The sequence below is a fragment of the Leptopilina boulardi genome, unplaced genomic scaffold (assembly GCF_019393585.1).
Source record: "Leptopilina boulardi isolate dan_hultmark-lab unplaced genomic scaffold, ZJU_Lbou_2.1 LbouV2_193, whole genome shotgun sequence".
Classification (NCBI taxonomy): domain Eukaryota; kingdom Metazoa; phylum Arthropoda; class Insecta; order Hymenoptera; family Figitidae; genus Leptopilina; species Leptopilina boulardi.
In genome coordinates, this window is record NW_026137744.1 from 395,278 (window position 1) to 414,866 (window position 19,589).

At 25.1% G+C, this 19,589-nt stretch overlaps 2 non-coding genes across 2 annotated transcripts; one reads left to right on the forward strand and one right to left on the reverse strand.

The window, feature by feature from the left end:
• Nucleotides 1–2,964: 2,964 nt before the first annotated feature.
• Nucleotides 2,965–3,037, forward strand: Trnav-cac (transfer RNA valine (anticodon CAC)). The gene has a single exon. It is a non-coding gene; the product is annotated as a tRNA-Val (tRNA).
• Nucleotides 3,038–6,631: 3,594 nt separating this feature from the next.
• Nucleotides 6,632–6,824, reverse strand: LOC127278026 (U2 spliceosomal RNA). The gene has a single exon (XR_007842441.1). It is a non-coding gene; the product is annotated as a U2 spliceosomal RNA (small nuclear RNA).
• Between the last annotated feature and the right edge of the window lie 12,765 nt (nucleotides 6,825–19,589).

Consider the following 19,589-nt stretch of genomic DNA (forward strand, 5'->3'; position numbering starts at 1 on the left):
TAAATGAATAAAACAGAAAATACTTTAAATAATTTTTATGAGGTAAAATCTATATTGAAGGTCTAGTAGAACGTTTAAAAGCCAATTTATTTTATAATAAAGAAGTCATTTAATAATTATAAATTGATTTTTTGTTTATAATATTGAAATTAACAATTTTATTTTAGATATAAAATTAATGTGGGTCATTCCATTTTATTTCACCTATAGTCGTTGCGGCCTATTTTTAGACAAATTTGGTACTTTGTATTAATGACTTTTAATATCCGTAAAATTCATTTTTGACAATTATTTTATGAAATTTTTTTTAATTTACGTTGAAATTTAGTTTTTATGTTGAGTTGAACGGAAAATAAGTTAGTTTGACAGCTTTGGAAATTTTGTAAAAAGAACAAAAATAATTCAGTTAGTAAATTTTTTTTCATTGATATTTGTTGAAAATAGTCTAATTTATCAATGTTAATTGATAATTGTGTAAAAAAGGCCAAAATATTACGTGAAAATTAATATTCAAACTTACCTGTAAAATGTCAAAATTTGTCACATTTTATTTATATTTTCCCAGAAAGTTTATAAATATTATAAAATTTATTACTACCTAACAATAAGTACTTTCCATGTACTTGCACATGATATATGTTGGCATTTTATTTTTATAATATAGAAATATGAGAAATTTTACCTTGAATGTTGAAATTTTCAGGATTTTATCTGATTTTGAATACTTATATCTTCGCAAGCGATTAATGAAAAAATCTCATTTTGGTTTTAAAATTTAAGTTAAATCTTCTTTATTCATCTTATCAAAATTTGGTGATGGAGAACGAGCTACTTTTTATTATTATTCACTTTAAAAAATTCACCGTAAAATACGCATTTGAAGGTTAAAAAACAAGTATTTTTATAAATAAAATTCATACAAATAAATCTATATTGAGAAAACCAACTTCAGTTTTATAAAATTACTTGTTTTTTAACCTTCAAATGCGTATTTTACGGTGAATTTTTTAAAGTGAATAATAATAAAAAGTAGCTCGTTCTCCATCACCAAATTTTGATAAGATGAATAAAGAAGATTTAACTTAAATTTTAAAACCAAAATGAGATTTTTTCATTAATCGCTTGCGAAGATATAAGTATTCAAAATCAGATAAAATCCTGAAAATTTCAACATTCAAGGTAAAATTTCTCATATTTCTATATTATAAAAATAAAATGCCAACATATATCATGTGCAAGTACATGGAAAGTACTTATTGTTAGGTAGTAATAAATTTTATAATATTTATAAACTTTCTGGGAAAATATAAATAAAATGTGACAAATTTTGACATTTTACAGGTAAGTTTGAATATTAATTTTCACGTAGTATTTTGGCCTTTTTTAAACAATTATCAATTAACATTGGTAAATTAGACTATTTTTAACAAATATCAATGAAAAAAAATTTACTAACTGAATTATTTTTGTTCTTTTTACAAAATTTCCAAAGCTGTCAAACTAACCTATATTTTGCGTTCAACTCAACTTAAAAACTAAATTTCAACGTAAATTAAAAAAAATTCCATAAAATAATTGTCAAAAATGAATTGTACGGATATTAAAATATACGGATATTAATACAAAATACCAAATTTTTCTAAAAATGGGCCGCAACGACTATAGGTGAAATAAAATGGAATGACCCATGTATTTTTTTTTAATTTTAATTTAGTAAAAATTGACAATACATAAAAATTTAATTCTTAATTTTTTTATTAATTTAAAATGTAGTTGGGTCAATTGGGGTAAATGGGGACAAAATCGCTATTTTTCACAAATTACGTAAGTTTCTTCCTTTAAAAAGTAATATTTGCGGGTTTATATTTTTTTAAGTTGTTATTTACATTCCCAGGATTAATTTTATGCAGCAGAAAAAAATTTAGATAAGCTTCACTGTTATTTTGAAAGTATCAATTTGGTATCAAATTGATACTTTCAAGAAAATGTGTTTAAACGCATGAAACTGACTGTCCCCATTTACCCCAAAATTTAGAAAATTTCATAAAATTCGGGGTAAAAGGGGACAGCATAGTTTCTGAGAAAGTTTTTAAAAAAAAGTTTCCTTAAGTATATTACTGTATTAAGGGATGCAAAAACTTTTAAAAAAAATTGTAGTAGATGAACCAATTGAAATTTTTTTATTTTTTTTTTTCATTTCAGTATTTTGTCTCGCATTTGAAAAAAAAAAAGACTTAAAAATCATACCAAATTTTTTTCTTATTCCTTATGACTTCCATAACAAAAATTCACTTGAATTTTTGATTTTTGTTAATTTGGTTAATAATCACAAGCTGTCCCCATTTACCCTGAGTTTTCGAATTTTTGGGGTAAATGGGGACAGCTTGTCATTATTAACTAAATTGATAAAAATCAAAAATTCAAGTGAATTTCTGTTATAGGAGTCATAAGGAATAAGAAAAAAATTTGGTATGATTTTTAAGTCTGTTTTCTTTGAAATGCTCGACAAAATACTGAAACAGTTTGACTTTGATTTTCAAGTTTTTATGCATTGAGCGATAACTTTTTTTATCTTGCTGCCAATTGTCAAGATAAAAGCTTGGCAATACTCAAAACCTCTTGCAGGTGATCTGAGATTAAAATATCGACGCTGAACTTAATTTTGAAACTGTAAATTAAGCTCTAAAACCTTTTGTTCCCATCTACCCCCTGTCATCATTTACCTCAACTGACCCTAATTAATTTATTACAATTATTTAAAATAAAAAGATTCATCTTATTTCTAAAGAAAGAAATTTCCATTTTTTAAAAATATTTTAAGAGAGAAATATAACTGTGAATTCAATTAAAATATATTGAAGAAAATTTTTTTGAACTAATCTATTGAGTTTAATAAAAAAAAATGGAATTCTTTAAAAATTGTCTAATTTATATACGAATTTAACAAAAAATATTTCTATCTGCGTTTCCGTAGTGTAGTGGTTATCACGTGTGCTTCACACGCACAAGGTCCCCGGTTCGATCCCGGGCGGAAACATTTTTTTGTTCGCTAAATATAAAACTTTCCTTAACATTTTTATCGATTATTTATAAAAATAAAATTATTTATATTATGAAAAATTAAAACAAAATATTTCATTGAAATTCTATCTATTTTAATAATGTTTATTATATTGTTGTGTAACAATAAATTACGTTATATGTAACAAAGATTTAAAAACTAGATAATAAATTTGTCTTAAATTGTAGAATATGATTTCTAATAAATAATTTAGTAATATAATATTATGATAAAATTAAATGATGAAACGGAAGAAACATATTTTTAAAATTAATTTCCTTCATATAGATAAAAAGTCGAGGAACTTAGTGAATCTCGATATCAAAGAAAACTGCCGTTTGTCGGTTAAACAGATTGGCAAGAATATTTTAGTTATTTTCAACAGAGTGAGCTAGTCTACAGGTATAGAAAATTATTTCAAAAAATTATTTAATTATAAATAAATTTAAAAATTAAAATTTTTTTATTTTAATTTATTTATTTAATTTATTTTAATTTATTATTATTAAAAAATTTAAACCTGTGAAATTTTAACTTATAAAAATTAACTTTGTTTCGGTGCTTAAATTACACGTCACATCTAATTTTTTAGCAGCTGTAGCAAATTTTTCCAACAATAATTCGTAAACATCTGTGGCTAATTTCTTATTTAATATTTAATTTTTTATTCCTTTCTGTATATTGATTAAATATTAAAAAGAAAAATTATCCACTGATCCTTATGAATTTTTGTTAAAAAAAATTTGCTACAGCAACTAAAATGTTTGCTATAGAGATGCTGGTTAGCAAACAAGCAAAGTTTTCTGTTGCAGTAAAAAATTCGCTGTAACAGCAAACTTCCTCTATGTTTTTTTTTTGAAGTTTACAAAACATAGGTTTTTTGGGAGAATTATAATTGTATCTATACTATTTATGTGTAGTTTCATTTTTCAGAATTCAAGTCGTCAAATTGATTGATCTGCTTGAGAGAATCAATTGAACAATAATTGGGAAAAACAAATGAAAGAGAAATATAGAGGGTATTCAAAGGTTTGCGGTTTTCTGAAACGTGAGATATCTGGGGCTATCGAACCACAAATGATAGATTAAAACTCGATGTACCGAATCGAACGAGCAAGCGGATTTGTAGCTTGATACTTTGCTTCAAGGCTTTTGTATTTACATGAAATGAATTTATGTTTCCAAATTGAAACGTTTCATTAAATGATACTTTTTTCTTAATTATTATGAATATAAATTAAAAAAAAAAAAATAATTTTAATTCATGGACGTGACTTTACATAATTACAAAATCTCTAATTAAATTTTACATTTGATTTAACAATAAATTATGTACAAATTTAGTATATGAACAGTTAGCATTCTCTTAGGTCACATCTTGATATTTTAAAAAAGTACATAAAGTGATTATTAATGTTATAAAACTATTAATAACTTTTAATAGAGCTTAGAATATGTCAGATTTTATGATGGGAATTCATTATATCAGTGCTTCACCTTTCAGATGATTATAAACGAATGACGTTTAAATTATCCTTTAACGCAATATGTAAGTTGACAGGTATGCACTTTATTTAACTATAGCAATTGCGTTGCTATAATTAAGTAAGGGATAATTAATAACTTTGGTGTTGACGTAGACGGATTGTATATCATCCCCCATTATCATGCAATCACCTTTCTTTGTGAAGCAAATATTTTCACCCATCAGACAAGATTTAGCGGAAAATATTTATAGATTTAAGGATTAAAGTATTTTTAGATCTAAACTTAAGAAAAATTCATTTGATTCAAATAATCAATTACTTGTCTATTATCAATTAAATATTTATTTCTGTTAAATAATTATTATGACACTTAATATAAAAATACTCGTAGTACTTTTCACAAAAGTATATATAGTACTTTGTTTAAATATTAATTAAGTATACTTTTCAAAAATACTTTGTAGGTATTACTTTTACAAAAAGCAAATAGTACCTTACATAAAAATTATTATAGTACTTTATTAAAGAGTACTCATAGTACTTTTTACAAAATACTTGTAAAATTTCTATAAAAGTACTCGTAGCTTCTTTTTTTTACAAAGTACCAAATGTACTTTTTACAATGTGTCAAAAGTACTTTTTACAAAGAATCAAAAATATTGTTACAAAGCATCCAAAGCGCCTTTACGAAGTACCAAAAGTACTTTCACAAATTACCAAAAGTACTTTGATAAATTAACAAAAATATTTTTATAAAGTCCTTAAAGTATCTTTTTTAAAGCATTAAAGGTATTTTAACCCTCCGAGCCCGGACCTGTGTCATTTTGGACCCAGGCGAAATTTTAAATTGCTGTAATTCCTCGAGTATTATACAGAGTAATACAGAGTATTACACATTATTACAGAGATATTACAGATTTTTTTGCCTTATTACAGCACCGTAATAACGCATTATTACACGGTATTACACGTTATTACACAAGTATTACAGGAAGAGTGTACACTTGACTACCTGAGTAAATTCCCCCTCGTAATTCCTAAAAATGGACTCTACTTTTTAATGATAAAAATTTTTTTTTTAAAAAAACAAAATTGTTACTTCAAGTAGAAGAATTAATGAAGATGTATGAATTTTTTCAATTTTTTTAAAGCATTTTTTCTACCTCTAATTACGACAAGAAGAAAGCGACCCAGGTACCTTTACAAAGTACTAAAAGTATTTTTATAAAGTACTAAAGGCATTTTTATAATGTACGAAAAGTTTTTTTTTTACAAAGTACTGAAAGTAGTTTTATAAAGTACTAAAAGTATTTTTATAAAGTACTAAAGGCATTTTTATAATGTACGAAAAGTTTTTTTTTTACAAAGTACTGAAAGTAGTTTTATAAAGTACTAAAAGTATTTTTATAAAGTACTAAAGGCATTTTTATAATGTACGAAAAGTTTTTTTTTTACAAAGTACTGAAAGTAGTTTTATAAAGTACTAAAAGTATTTTTTATAAAGTTCTAAAAATATTTTTTATAAAGTACTAAATGCATTTTTATAAAGAACTAAAGGTATTTTTATAAATTGCTAATTGTACTTTTACAAAGTACTAAAAGTATTTTTATAAAGTACTAAATGTATTTTTTATAAAGTACTAAAAGTACTTTAATAAAATACTAAAAATATTTTTATAAAGTACTAAAGGCATTTTTTTATAAAGTACTAAATGTATTTTTATTATAAGCTACATGTATTTTTTATAAATTGTTAAATGTACTTTTATAAAGTACTAAAAGTATTTTTTATAAAGTACTAAAAGTGATTTTTATAAATTGCTAAATGTACTTTAAACAAAGTACTAGAAATATATTTTGTACAGTAACAATAATGTGTTTATAAACTTCAAAAAGTACTTTTCATATAAATTTTCAAAAGTACTTTTTATTAAGTACCAAATGTACATTTTATCGAGTACTAAACGTATATTTTGTATTAAATATCAACAATATATTTTTTTAAAGTACTAATTAGTACTTTGACAAAGTACCAAAAGTACTTTTTATACCTAAAAAAAGGTAAAAATTTTGTTTTAATTCTATTAAGTGGGCCGTTCACTGCGGTACTGCAATGCAGAGACAACCCGTGGCAGAATCGGAGCAAGCCCCAGACATTCCGCCGATTTCCAAAAATCAGTTCGATATTCTGGCTCTTCAATGAAGAGCGTATCAGATATCAAGCTGATAAGAACAGATACTACACTTTGATCTTAGCCATAGGGCCGAGAAGCGATATTTTAAATAGTTTTCTCAGCGTTTATATAGAAAAAAATGCTCATCTCTACTGCGAGAAACACTAAAAATATTGCTCTGCGACCCTAACGGATTTTCACCGAACTAACTTCCGGTAGACGTGCACTCAGAGCGTCAGGCAGGTACACACATATATAATTGATCTCAGCGCTAGGTAGCATTTGTTTCTATTCGCTATACTTAATTCAAAAACTCTTCTTTTATTTATTATAAATAATTTTACATTTATTTTATGTAATTAAAATTACTATTGTTAATTTTTTTGATTTTTTATAAACATAAAGTAAAAATTCAATTCAACCTCTGATTGAATACATACACGACATTACTACTTTATCTCTAGATGATAGAATTAATTTCTTATAAAATTAATTACTTTAATGATATTTTACATTGAATTGAATTATTATTTAGATAAATATTTATTAATTACTTAATTTTTTATATAATTTATGAAATTTTAGATTTTCGTGAAGGAATCTATAATTGTGAGTTACCCGAGGGGAAGTACTTATCAACCGTTAGCACTGTAAGAGGGCACCACTAGTGTTCGCATCGTGCATTTTCACTTGTACTTGCGCGAAATTTAAATAAATTGTACAATATTTATAAAAAAAAAATTTGACAACAATGAATATTTTCAGAAAATATAAGTTAAGAAGATAAGCTAATTAAATTTTAATTCAATCAAATTTAGATAAAAATTACAGTTTATATATAATTTTCATTGTAATTTATCCTTAAAGTTTTTGTACTATTATCAATAAACAATTTAACGGACAATCAAAAACAGTCATATTTACAGAAATTATTAACAATTATAAGGAAAAATTTATTTCTTCATTGTAAATATTTTAAGTTTTACAATATATTATTTCCCACCAATACCCCTCTTATTTTTTTGAAAATTTAATTGTTTATAATATAAAGTTTAAACAAATTATTAACAATTCATTGTTTTAAACAAATTCATTACGAAAACCTGTCAATTTTAAATTGTATTAAATTAGATAACGAATAAAACATAAATTATTGAATAAATAAAAATGATGTGTAAATAACTATTTTAAATTAATTATTAATTATTTTATATGTTTAAAAAGTAAAAAGATATTAAAATGTTGCATCATGAATAAATCAAAAAGAAAAATTTTAATTATTCATATTAAGATTTATAATCATATTCTATTTTTATTCAATATTATTATTTATAATTATTTATAAATGAAAAATTATAAATATTAAAAAAAAACAATTTTTAAATGAAATATTTCATCTTATCTCGGCCATATGGCTGAGAAGGGATGGATTACAACATTTGATGCTAAATAAATATTTTAGAGAAAATTAAAATTATTCATATTAGCTTTCAGTTAATTTGTTATTTATATTTATATTTTATATTAATATTTATACTACAATTTATTTATAACTATAAATAATTAAAATTGTTGAAAAAATAAAAAAAAATTTGAAGCTAATATTTCATCTTATCTCGGCCATATGGCTGAGAAGGGATAGATGACAATATTGTATGTTTAATAAATGAATTTAGAGAAAATTTAAATTATTCATATTAGCTTTCAGTTAATTTGTTATTTATATTTATATTTTATATTAATATTTATACTATAATTTATTTATAACTATAAATAATTAAAATTGTTGAAAAAATAAAAAAAAATTTGAAGCTAATATTTCATCTTATCTCGGCCATATGGCTGAGAAGGGATGGATTACAACATTTGATGCTAAATAAATATTTTAGAGAAAATTTAAATTATTCATATTAGCTTTCAGTTAATGTGTTTTTTAATAACAGAAGACTAAATTTTATTTATAAATATAAATAATTAAAAATGTTGAAAAAAAAAAAAAAATTTGAAGCTAATATTTCATCTTATCTCGGCCATATGGCTGAGAAGGGATGGATTACAATATTGTATGTTTAATAAATAAATTTAGAGAAAATTTAAATTATTCATATTACCTTTCAGTTAATGTGTTTTTTAATAACAGAAGACTAAATTTTATTTATAACTATAAATAATTAAAATTGTTGAAAAAATAAAAAAAAATTTGAAGCTAATACTTCATCTTATCTCGGCCATATGGCTGAGAAGGGATGGATTACAACATTTGATGCTAAATAAATATTTTAGAGAAAATTTAAATTATTCATATTAGCTTTCAGTTAATTTGTTATTTATATTTATATTTTATATTAATATTTATACTATAATTTATTTATAACTATAAATAATTAAAATTGTTGAAAAAATAAAAAAAAATTTGAAGCTAATATTTCATCTTATCTCGGCCATATGGCTGAGAAGGGATAGATGACAATATTGTATGTTTAATAAATGAATTTAGAGAAAATTTAAATTATTCATATTAGCTTTCAGTTAATGTGTTTTTTAATAACAGAAGACTAAATTTTATTTATAAATATAAATAATTAAAAATGTTGAAAAAAAAAAAAATTTGAAGCTAATATTTCATCTTATCTCGGCCATATGGCTGAGAAGGGATGGATTACAATATTGTATGTTTAATAAATAAATTTAGAGAAAATTTAAATTATTCATATTACCTTTCAGTTATGGGTTTTTTAATAACAGAAGACTAAATTTTATTTATAACTATAAATAATTAAAATTGTTGAAAAAATAAAAAAAAATTTGAAGCTAATATTTCAACTTATCTCGGCCATATGGCTGAGAAGGGATAGATGACAATATTGTATGTTTAATAAATAAATTTAGAGAAAATTTAAATTATTCATATTACCTTTCAGTTAATGTGTTTTTTAATAACAGAAGACTAAATTTTATTTATAACTATAAATAATTAAAATTGTTGAAAAAATAAAAAAAAATTTGAACCTAATACTTCATCTTATCTCGGCCATATGGCTGAGAAGGGATGGATTACAACATTTTATGCTAAATAAATATTTTAAAGAAAATTTAAATTATTCATATTCGCTTTCAGTTAATGTGTTTTTTAATAACAGAAGACTAAATTTTATTTATAAATATAAATAATTAAAAATGTTGAAAAAATAAAAAAAATTTGGATCTACTATTTCATCTTATCTTGGCCATATGGTTGTGAAGGGATGGTTCTAAACTTCCAATGAAAATCAAAGAAAAGCTGTAAAATTATTCTTTTTATTTTTTAATATATTTTATTTATGACTAACAAATTAAAAAAGATTTTTTTGTTTAAATATTAATTAGCTCGTCTCGGTCGGCTGGTTATAAAAAGATAAACAGCAATTTGACTGTTAAAAAAAAATTATAGAAATCTTTTTTATCTATTTATATTAGGAAATTTTTACTTTTGTAAGCTTATTAACGTGCAAAGAAATAAGTATTGAGTATCAGTTATGTATTTTTATAATTTATTATTTATATAAAGTAAACATATTAATAAAAAAAAAAATTACTTCCACTTACATAAAAATAATAGAAAATCAGTTATTCGATTTTCTCAATATGACTGTATATTATATATAATTATTATGTAATTAAAGTAAAATTAATACTTTTCATTTTTCGAATTATTTATCATGTACTACTTGAAGATTATCCAGAATATGTAAAAGGTCATCATGTAGTAATTTGTTGTGTTTGTAACCGATGGTAACCTCATACAACCTTTATACCGACAGGTATAAATATATATGGTGTATAGAATATATAAATAGAAATTGTATTCACCAGTGTAAGTCAGTATAAGTCTATAAGTTATCTAAAATTTTCCTTTACAATGCACAATAATTACATATAGAAATATTATATTTAATTATCAATATGTAAAATTTATTACATTTTCCAATATATATACCCAGATAACCAAGCGTACTAATCGTTATTTACGAGTACGAAGTACCAGTATTATACTAGTTTTATACCAGTACAAAATAATTATATATGACGTACCAGTACGGTACTAGTACAATAAAAGTATGTCGTACTGTTAGAATTATAAAATGTGAGTACCCGATAAAAGTATAATACTAGTACAATACCAGTACATCGTACTTCTGAAATAAGAAGCACAACATACTCGTACGATACAAGTATAATACTGGTACGTCGTACTGCGACTCTTTGATGGTAATGCCAACCTAACCCCACTTTCTTAACAGTTGTCAAATATTGTCAAATATGAACGCGTCACTGAAAACGGTGCAATAAATGTTGGTGAAAAAAGTGGTTTATGATGCAGCAAAAGAGTTTTAACGTATGTAACTTGTGCTTCTGTACTTATCTTGAATATCCGAGATTAAATTTATATTAAATTATCGATCTTTATAAGATTTATATTCTTTTACTTTGACATGCCGCTTTGTGCCATGGTGTTATTTCATTGAAGAACATCAAAATCTTTTCTTTTATAATCTTTTTTATACATTTATATTGAGATAAATTCATAAATTCGGTCTTGATCATATTGATATATTTTTAAATTCAATTGTGTGTTATTTCGTTATAGTTTTTCTTATGCATATAACATATTTATAGGTTAGGATGTGATAATATGTTTTTCTTAACATCACAGCAATTTTAAACATAAAGTTTAAAATTCTTTTGAAATAATGTTTAAATGTAAATAAATAATTAATTAATATTTGATAAAGTTAAGTAATTAAAATAATGTAAAACACCGGATATTTTAAGATAAGTGAGAATACAAGTTACATATATTTTATATAATATATGCAAAGACATATATCATATAAATAAAAAAAATTATTGAATAAAAATAAATAACTAAAAATGAATTATTATTATTTCAGGTCTCCCACGGATTTTCTTTTAATAATAAATTAAAATAATTAAAATACTATTGTGGGATGAGAAAGGGGAGGGTATATAATATTTTATATTGTACATCATACTAGTATTGTACCAGTACAATAACAGTACGTTATACTAAGTCACAAAAGTTTTCAGTACGTCGTACTCGTATAGTACTTGTATTCTACCGATATTGCATACCGGTACGCCGTACTAGTACAGTACCTGGTACCGTGCGAAGGTACATGGCTAGTACAGTACCAGTACGCCTAGTACGCCGTACTAGTATTATACTACTACCGTACTAGTATGTGTGTTATCTGGGTATATATATATGAGGCAAAATTTCTGAAATGTCCGAACAAAAAATTAAAAGTTCTCGAATTTAATCCATACTTTTCTAAAATGTTGTTATTGTTGGTGAAAGTCTAAAAATCAATTATTATTGAATTTAATAAAATAGTTTTTGAATTACAACGTTTTTAATTTTTGACTTTTGAAAAAAAAAATTTTTTTCAATGTACAATATTTATAAGTAGAATGCATAAAAGTTAACATATATATAATGATTTTTAAAGCTTTTTTGACGAGCTACACGCTGTTAATAAAATTTTTTTTTTTTAAATAACATTTGACCTTGAAATTCAAGGTCAAAATGTTAATTTACGATTATCTCAAAATCGGATTTTTTAAAATTATTTTTAACTATCTCAATGGAAAGCTTGACTAATTTCCTACAAAACATGTAATTTTCAGAGTGGGATCTTTTAAAGTTTTTGAGTTATTAATTAATTAATTAATTAATGTTTATAACAAATGAAATATTTTACAAACGAATAAAGTTACAGTAATTCTGAAGTTAGTAATTGAAAGTTAACGTAATTCCGCATCCAACGAGCCCTATATGAAGTATTTTGGATAAGTAGATTGTTAATAAACAATTAGTTAACATTGCAATTGTTTATTAACAATCTACTTATCCAAAATACTTCATATAGGGCTCGTTGGATGCGGAATTAGCTTAACTTTCAATTGGTTAGTTTAGATTTACGATAACTTTATTTGTTTGTAGGATATTTCATTTTTTATTGTTATTTAACTAAAATTGAACAAAAATACTTCATATAGGGCTTTTGGATGCTTGTTGTTAGTAAAAAATAAAATATTTTTCAAACAAATAAAGTTATGGTAATTCTGAACTTACCAATTGAAAGTTAAGCTAATTCCGCATCCAACGAGCCCTATATGAAGTATTTTGGATAAGTAGATTGTTAATAAACAATTGCAATGTTAACTAATTGTTTATTAACAATCTACTTATCCAAAATACTTCATATAGGGCTCGTTGGATGCGGAATTACGTTAACTTTCAATTACTAACTTCAGAATTACGGTAACTTTATTCGTTTGTAAAATATTTCATTTGTTATAAACATTAATTAATTAGTTAATTAATAACTCAAAAACTTTAAAAGATCCCACTCTGAAAATTACATGTTTTGCAGGAAATTAGTCAAGCTTTCCATTGAGATAGTTAAAAATAATTTTAAAAAATCCGATTTTGAGATAAACGTAAATTAACATTTTGACCTTGAATTTCAAGGTCAAATGTTATTTAAAAAAAAAAAATTTTAAAAACAGCGTGTAGCTTGTCAAAAAAGCTTTAAAAATCATTATATATATGTTAACTTTTATGCATTCTACTTATAAATATTGTACATTGAAAAAAATTTTTTTTTTCAAAAGTCAAAAATTAAAAACGTTGTAATTCAAAAACTATTTTATTAAATTCAATAATAATTGATTTTTAGACTTTCACCAACAATAACAACATTTTAGAAAAGTATGGATTAAATTCGAGAACTTTTAATTTTTTGTTCGGACATTTCAGGAATTTTGCCTCATATATATATGGACTACTTTATATTTTTCCTATTTTATTCATTGGATATGCGCGCGCTTTATAAGTTTCTTACAAGTTATAAATTTTATATTGTAAAATTTATAATGTGAGTTTAATATGAAATTTATTGATGAAAGTGTGTGATCAATATACCATCATCACCGCAAAGGCAAAGAGAGATACAACGATGATGAGTTGTGCACGTAATGATCACATAATGACTGTAAATCATGAGACTTCTTTCTTAGAAATATAAATTGCAAAGAACTCTCATCATTTGTCCCGAATCTCATTATAATGAACTAATAAGAGCAGTAAAAAAAAAATGTGGAAATTTATTACAATCTTGTATATTAACAAGCGTCTGATAATAATTATATACTTGAAACATTTTCCCCGCGTGCACCCATCGATTTTAAAACAAGTTTCCCCTATATATATATATATATATATATATATATATATATATATATATGACTATTACAATTGCGATATAGAGAGCACTTAAACAACGAGGGATATGATTACTTATTACTTTCCTGTTCAGAATTTACACAAATTACTCTTATTTCAATTATTATGAAATTGATCAGTTTCTGATGAGGCAATCTATACATATAGATATTGCGAATGTAAGTATTCCTTCCGTTTTATCAGGTTGCATCAAACTTTTGAAAAAAAGACTTATTGGAAAATAATAATAACATGTATAATAAAATGGGGTGAATGAATTTCTCATAAAAATTAATTGTAGTTAAAATTTTCATTTTAAACAATTATTACGAATCTGATATTAGATTTTCATAATTAAAAATGGCGGATCCAAAATAGTGGACGACTTTTGAAAAAACTTATTGGTTAATTCGGTATAAAAAAGGTAAATTATTAATAATTTTTTTTCGGTGATACAGAGTGTGTATTTTTTTTTTTTTTTTTTTTTTTTAACTCCCGTTTTCTCGGTGGAAGCTTTATTGCGACGCAGTGAAAGTATAAGGCCTGGAAAAGCTGAACTGGCTTCGAAGCCAGTAAGGGCGGCCAATTGGTATCGACCAGAAGCTTTACATAAAGCTGTGCTTATGCACACTAATCCAAAAAAAAGTCTTAAAGTTGACATGTCTGTGTATTCGCTTGCAATAGAGAGCGCGCGAACTCTAGGTATTCAGACGCGACTGACCTCCTTACACATAGCTACATAACAATGTACATGTATAGAAGAGCAACAAATTCTCTCATAAGAATGTAAGAAAAATAGTAAATAATGTTTTCATTAAAGATTGAATATTTTAACTTTTAATTAATATTTTTAATTTACTTTCGCGAAAGAATTTTACAGTATTAATTAATTCTTTATTTTTAGCTAATATGAAACTCTTCACATGGAATGACCCATATCTATATATATATATATATACCTATATTAGTATTTCAGTTTTGATTTAAACCTCAAACCCACAGGCGAATTGACGTGGAAACGACCTATATATTAGTATAATATAGGTAGGAACATAACCTCAAAATTCAAAGTCCTAGATCTCCAGGATTCAAGGTCATGGATCAAACATAACCTTAAAATTCAAGGTCATAGGGTTCTAGGACTCACGGTCAGATATCAAACATAACCTCAAACTTCTAGGGCTTAGGTTTCCAAGATGCAAGGCCTTAGTTGAAACATAACCTCAAAATTCAAGGACGTAGGTCAAGGGACCATTGGGTTTGAAGTTATGTCCGACAAACATAACTTTAAATTCCCCTAACCAAGAAACGAACATAACCTCAAAATTTAGATAAAATTTTAATAATTTTAATACTTGCAAGTCTTTAAAAAATTAATCATTAAAGTGGGAAATAATGGGGGTTGGCGCGCGTAAATAAATAATTACATTATTAATAAATATTAATTAAGTATAATTAATTTAATTATACTTAACAAAAAAAGTAAAAATGATCCTACATAACAAATTATTTTTTAATTTATACTTGAATTAATTAATTTTATAATAATCGAATGAAATCGAATAAGAAACTTATTTTAAATAAGGAAAAAATGAATAAAAAAAACTCACCGATTGCTGAAATAATATAGGTCAATATGCAGGTACCGCTTTTTTTCATCCTCCTATTATCATTTTTCCTGTCCTTCAGATTGTTATAACAGGGCATCGACTGAAAATATATAAAATAATTTCTTTTCAGTAAAAAAAAATAATATATATATGGGCGATTTCATGTAAAGTGATCAAATGGTAAAAAATGTGTCTTTTTTCTTATAATTATTTTTTTTCTCTTATAAAAATAAAAGTAAAAAAAGTTTATTAAAATTAGTTTCGAATGCTTTTTTGATGCTATTTCAATTGATAATATGCATTTTTGAAAAAAAAATTTTTTGACCAAAAAAAAATTAAACTCAAAAAAATAAATTTTACTTTTTCGGTGTGAAAGGTACGACTTTTTTTTTAAAAAAAAAAAAATGTTGTCCACTTTGGTCTATTATAGATTGGAGGATACACTGAAAGACTTTTCGTTTGAAAAATTAATATGATTTGTTTGAAAATGAGGATAATTCTGTTTTTATGCGATTTAGTCGTATAAAATGTAACAATTTTTAACCAAATAATACTGAAAGTTAATATGACCATACTAATTTTCGGTATGATTTGGTTTAAACTCTGATACATTCATACGACTAAAACGCATAAAAACAGAATTATCCACATTTTCAAACAAATCATATTAATTTTTCAAACGAAAAGTCTTTCAGTGTAATGATCTTATCAAAAAGTGCTCTAAATGAGATTTAGTTTATTTTTCTAATTAATATTTTTTTTAGTGTATAATATATAATCTGATATAATAAAATAATAATAATTATCATAATCGTTATTATTATTGTAAAATTTGATCCACGGAAATTCGCAAAATGAATTTTATGAAAGATACATACATCTCCCTTCATTTCATTAAAAATACTGATTCAATATCAAATTGATTAACAAACATTGTTTCCAAATATATATATATATATATATATTGTATAATATTAACGCAGAAATTAGAGGAAGAGAGAGAAAGAGAGAGAGTAAACGTGAACTATAATATGCGAAAGTAAACCGAGTTTGGAAATCCCGGCCAGCTGTGGCCCAGCTTGCAACGCCGATCAATATCTGATGGTATATCAGTTGTCGACAGACACCGGGTTACCAAGTAACCGTATTCCAGACTAAATTTCGGCTGCTGCACCGCGCGGTGCCAGTGTGTCGCCAGCCTTGAAGCTTTTTGTTGCTCCTGTTTCCCTCTGTTGCTCTGCATCATTTGCGCCTTCTCGACTCTCTCTCTCTCTCTCTCTTGGGTCACCCCACAGAATCACCGTTTCCTTATGACGCAGTATAGATATAACGTCGTATATTCACTCTATTTTTTTTCCAAAAAACAAGCTTCTCTCTCACCAAAAATTAAATTCTACACGCAAAGAAAAAATTTGCTGTGGCAGCGAACTATTTACTGTCACATCAAATTACATTAGTTAATATAGGAACAGCGAACAAATTTGCTGTGGAGTCAAAAAAGTTTACTGCGACAGTAAATTTTAAAAAATTAACACTTATAATATTTATTACAGCAAACTTTTTCGTTGTTATAGTCAAAAATTTAGTTGTGGTAATTAATTTTGATAGATCCGATAGCAAACATCAGTTAGCATATATGTAAGCAATTCCTTTTTTTCCGTGTAATAATAATTATTTCACTATTAATTTTAACCAAATTTTTTTTTATCAGCGCAGGGCCAATTTTTTTAAAAATCTTTATTTACTTTTACAACAAATTAGTAAAATAGTTATAGTTAATATATATATACTGAATTTAAGTATAAAATATTCTTCAATAGGCGCCAAGAATATATTCTTAATTTCAGTTTACGGGTTTTTCTGTGAACATCAATTTGAATGAAACAAATCAATTCTCGTTATTTATTGTAGAGATAATTAAATTAAATATTAAATAATTAACAACATCGAGTTATCCATTGATTCAATTTACTTACGGAGTAATTATAAGTTTAATTATTTTTCTTTTTCTATATACATTTTATTATTTATTAATTATTGAAACTCACTAATTATTTAGCTTTACTTTAATAAATGTAATCTAAATTTTCATTAAACGCGATTTACATTCAGTAAATTAATTACGTGTACTATTATATATATATATATATATATATATATTGGAATAATTTGTGTACTTTCAATCAGTGTATATTTATACAATTATAATCAATAAATTCACAGAGAAAATTTGAAAAACTAATAAAGTAATTTTTACTACTTTAAAAGTAAAACCAAAAGTGTCTGCAGTTTCTGCGTATTACTGACAATTTTTACTTCAGAAATAGTAAAATTTACTATTTCCGAAATAATTTTTACTATTTCAGAAGTAAATTTTACTATTTTCGGAGTAATTTTTACTATTTTAGATGTAAAATTTACTATTTACGGAGTAAATTTTACTACTTCCGGTTTTACTATTAAAGTAGTAAAAGTTACTTTATTCATTTTTCTCCGTGTTTTATTATCAATAATGTTGTAAATAATTTTTTAAGAGAATAAAAAGGATCTTACGATTTTAAGTTTAAAATTACTCACTTTGTTTAAACAAATACTTAAATTTCTGTTTATTATTAATTAATTTATTATTATTATTATTAATGAATAAATTAAATTACATAAATAAATAATCAAAACGGAAATTGTAATTGATGTTTGCTGTCGGATCTATCAAAATTAGTAACCACAGCTACATTTTTTTTTATGAAAACGAAAAATTTTGCTGTGATAAAAACAATATATACGACTTAATTTTTAAAAATTTCCTGTCACAGAAAACTTTTTTTGATCTGAATTTTGTAAAACTAAACTTTAATTCATCAGTCGCTGAAAATGACTGATTGAAAATTAATACAATTTTCACTGCTATTCATAGTTTTAGAGTGAAAAAAAAATAACACGAGCTAACCCCGTTTATTTTCAGCCAATGAACGGACGACAAACCTGGTCGCTCACGTATACATTGTTATAAAGTGAGTATATGTGCGGTATGTTGTTTCAATGTATTATGCGTTCACAAGGCAGACGGCCTACAGACTTAACAGATCGATAGAGCTTTCCTCGTTTCGTCTCTCGCCTCACCTCCTCACTCACCCTCATACTGGCATACTCAACAATCTCTACATCCCCTATGTGTGTGCAAAACCCTCTCCGATCATTCCCTCTCACTCTTTTTATGTTTCCCTCCTTATTTCTCCATTCCTCCCTTATTTTACTCGCGTCAACCCCTCTTTCGGTCACACACATACACCCTCTCTCTTGATTTCTCTTCCTCTCTCTTTCGCTTCTCTGCTCTGTTTCGGTTCAACCTCCCTCTTTTGCAAGGCATTCACGTTTTGCATCGTCTCTCGCGCGCCGTCGATGTATTTATGTCCCAGACAAAACCAAAATACGAGAAACCTTGCAACTATAAAATGGCAAAAGAATCACGCTTCCTTTTTTTTTCTCGCTGACGAGAGACAAAGCAACTTAGTTTACATATAAATTGCAAATGCGTATTTTGCTATTGCATTGCAAAATCGTTCAAATTTGATTTAAAATTACACTATATATTTGTACAGAATGGGTCAATATAATCCCAACCAATTATTTTTACTACTGGCGCAACTTTGGGATGATAACATTTTATCAATATTGGTACCAATATTGGGCAAGTAATGGACGAGTACTGCTACTTTTGTAATTTATTGTATACGAAAAGCAAGATTTAACTGTAACAGAGATAAGTTGGAACGCATGATTATGTCCTAAAAATCATTAGTTAAAATTTTCATTTTATGGAATTTATAATTTTTGAGCCGAATTTTTAATTGTTCCAACTAATTATTTTGCAAAATTTTCATCAAACCGATTTTCTATATTACAGAATTTTTATATAACCAAAAATTCACTTTACAAAATTTTTATTTGTCAAAATTTTTTTTTACTCGA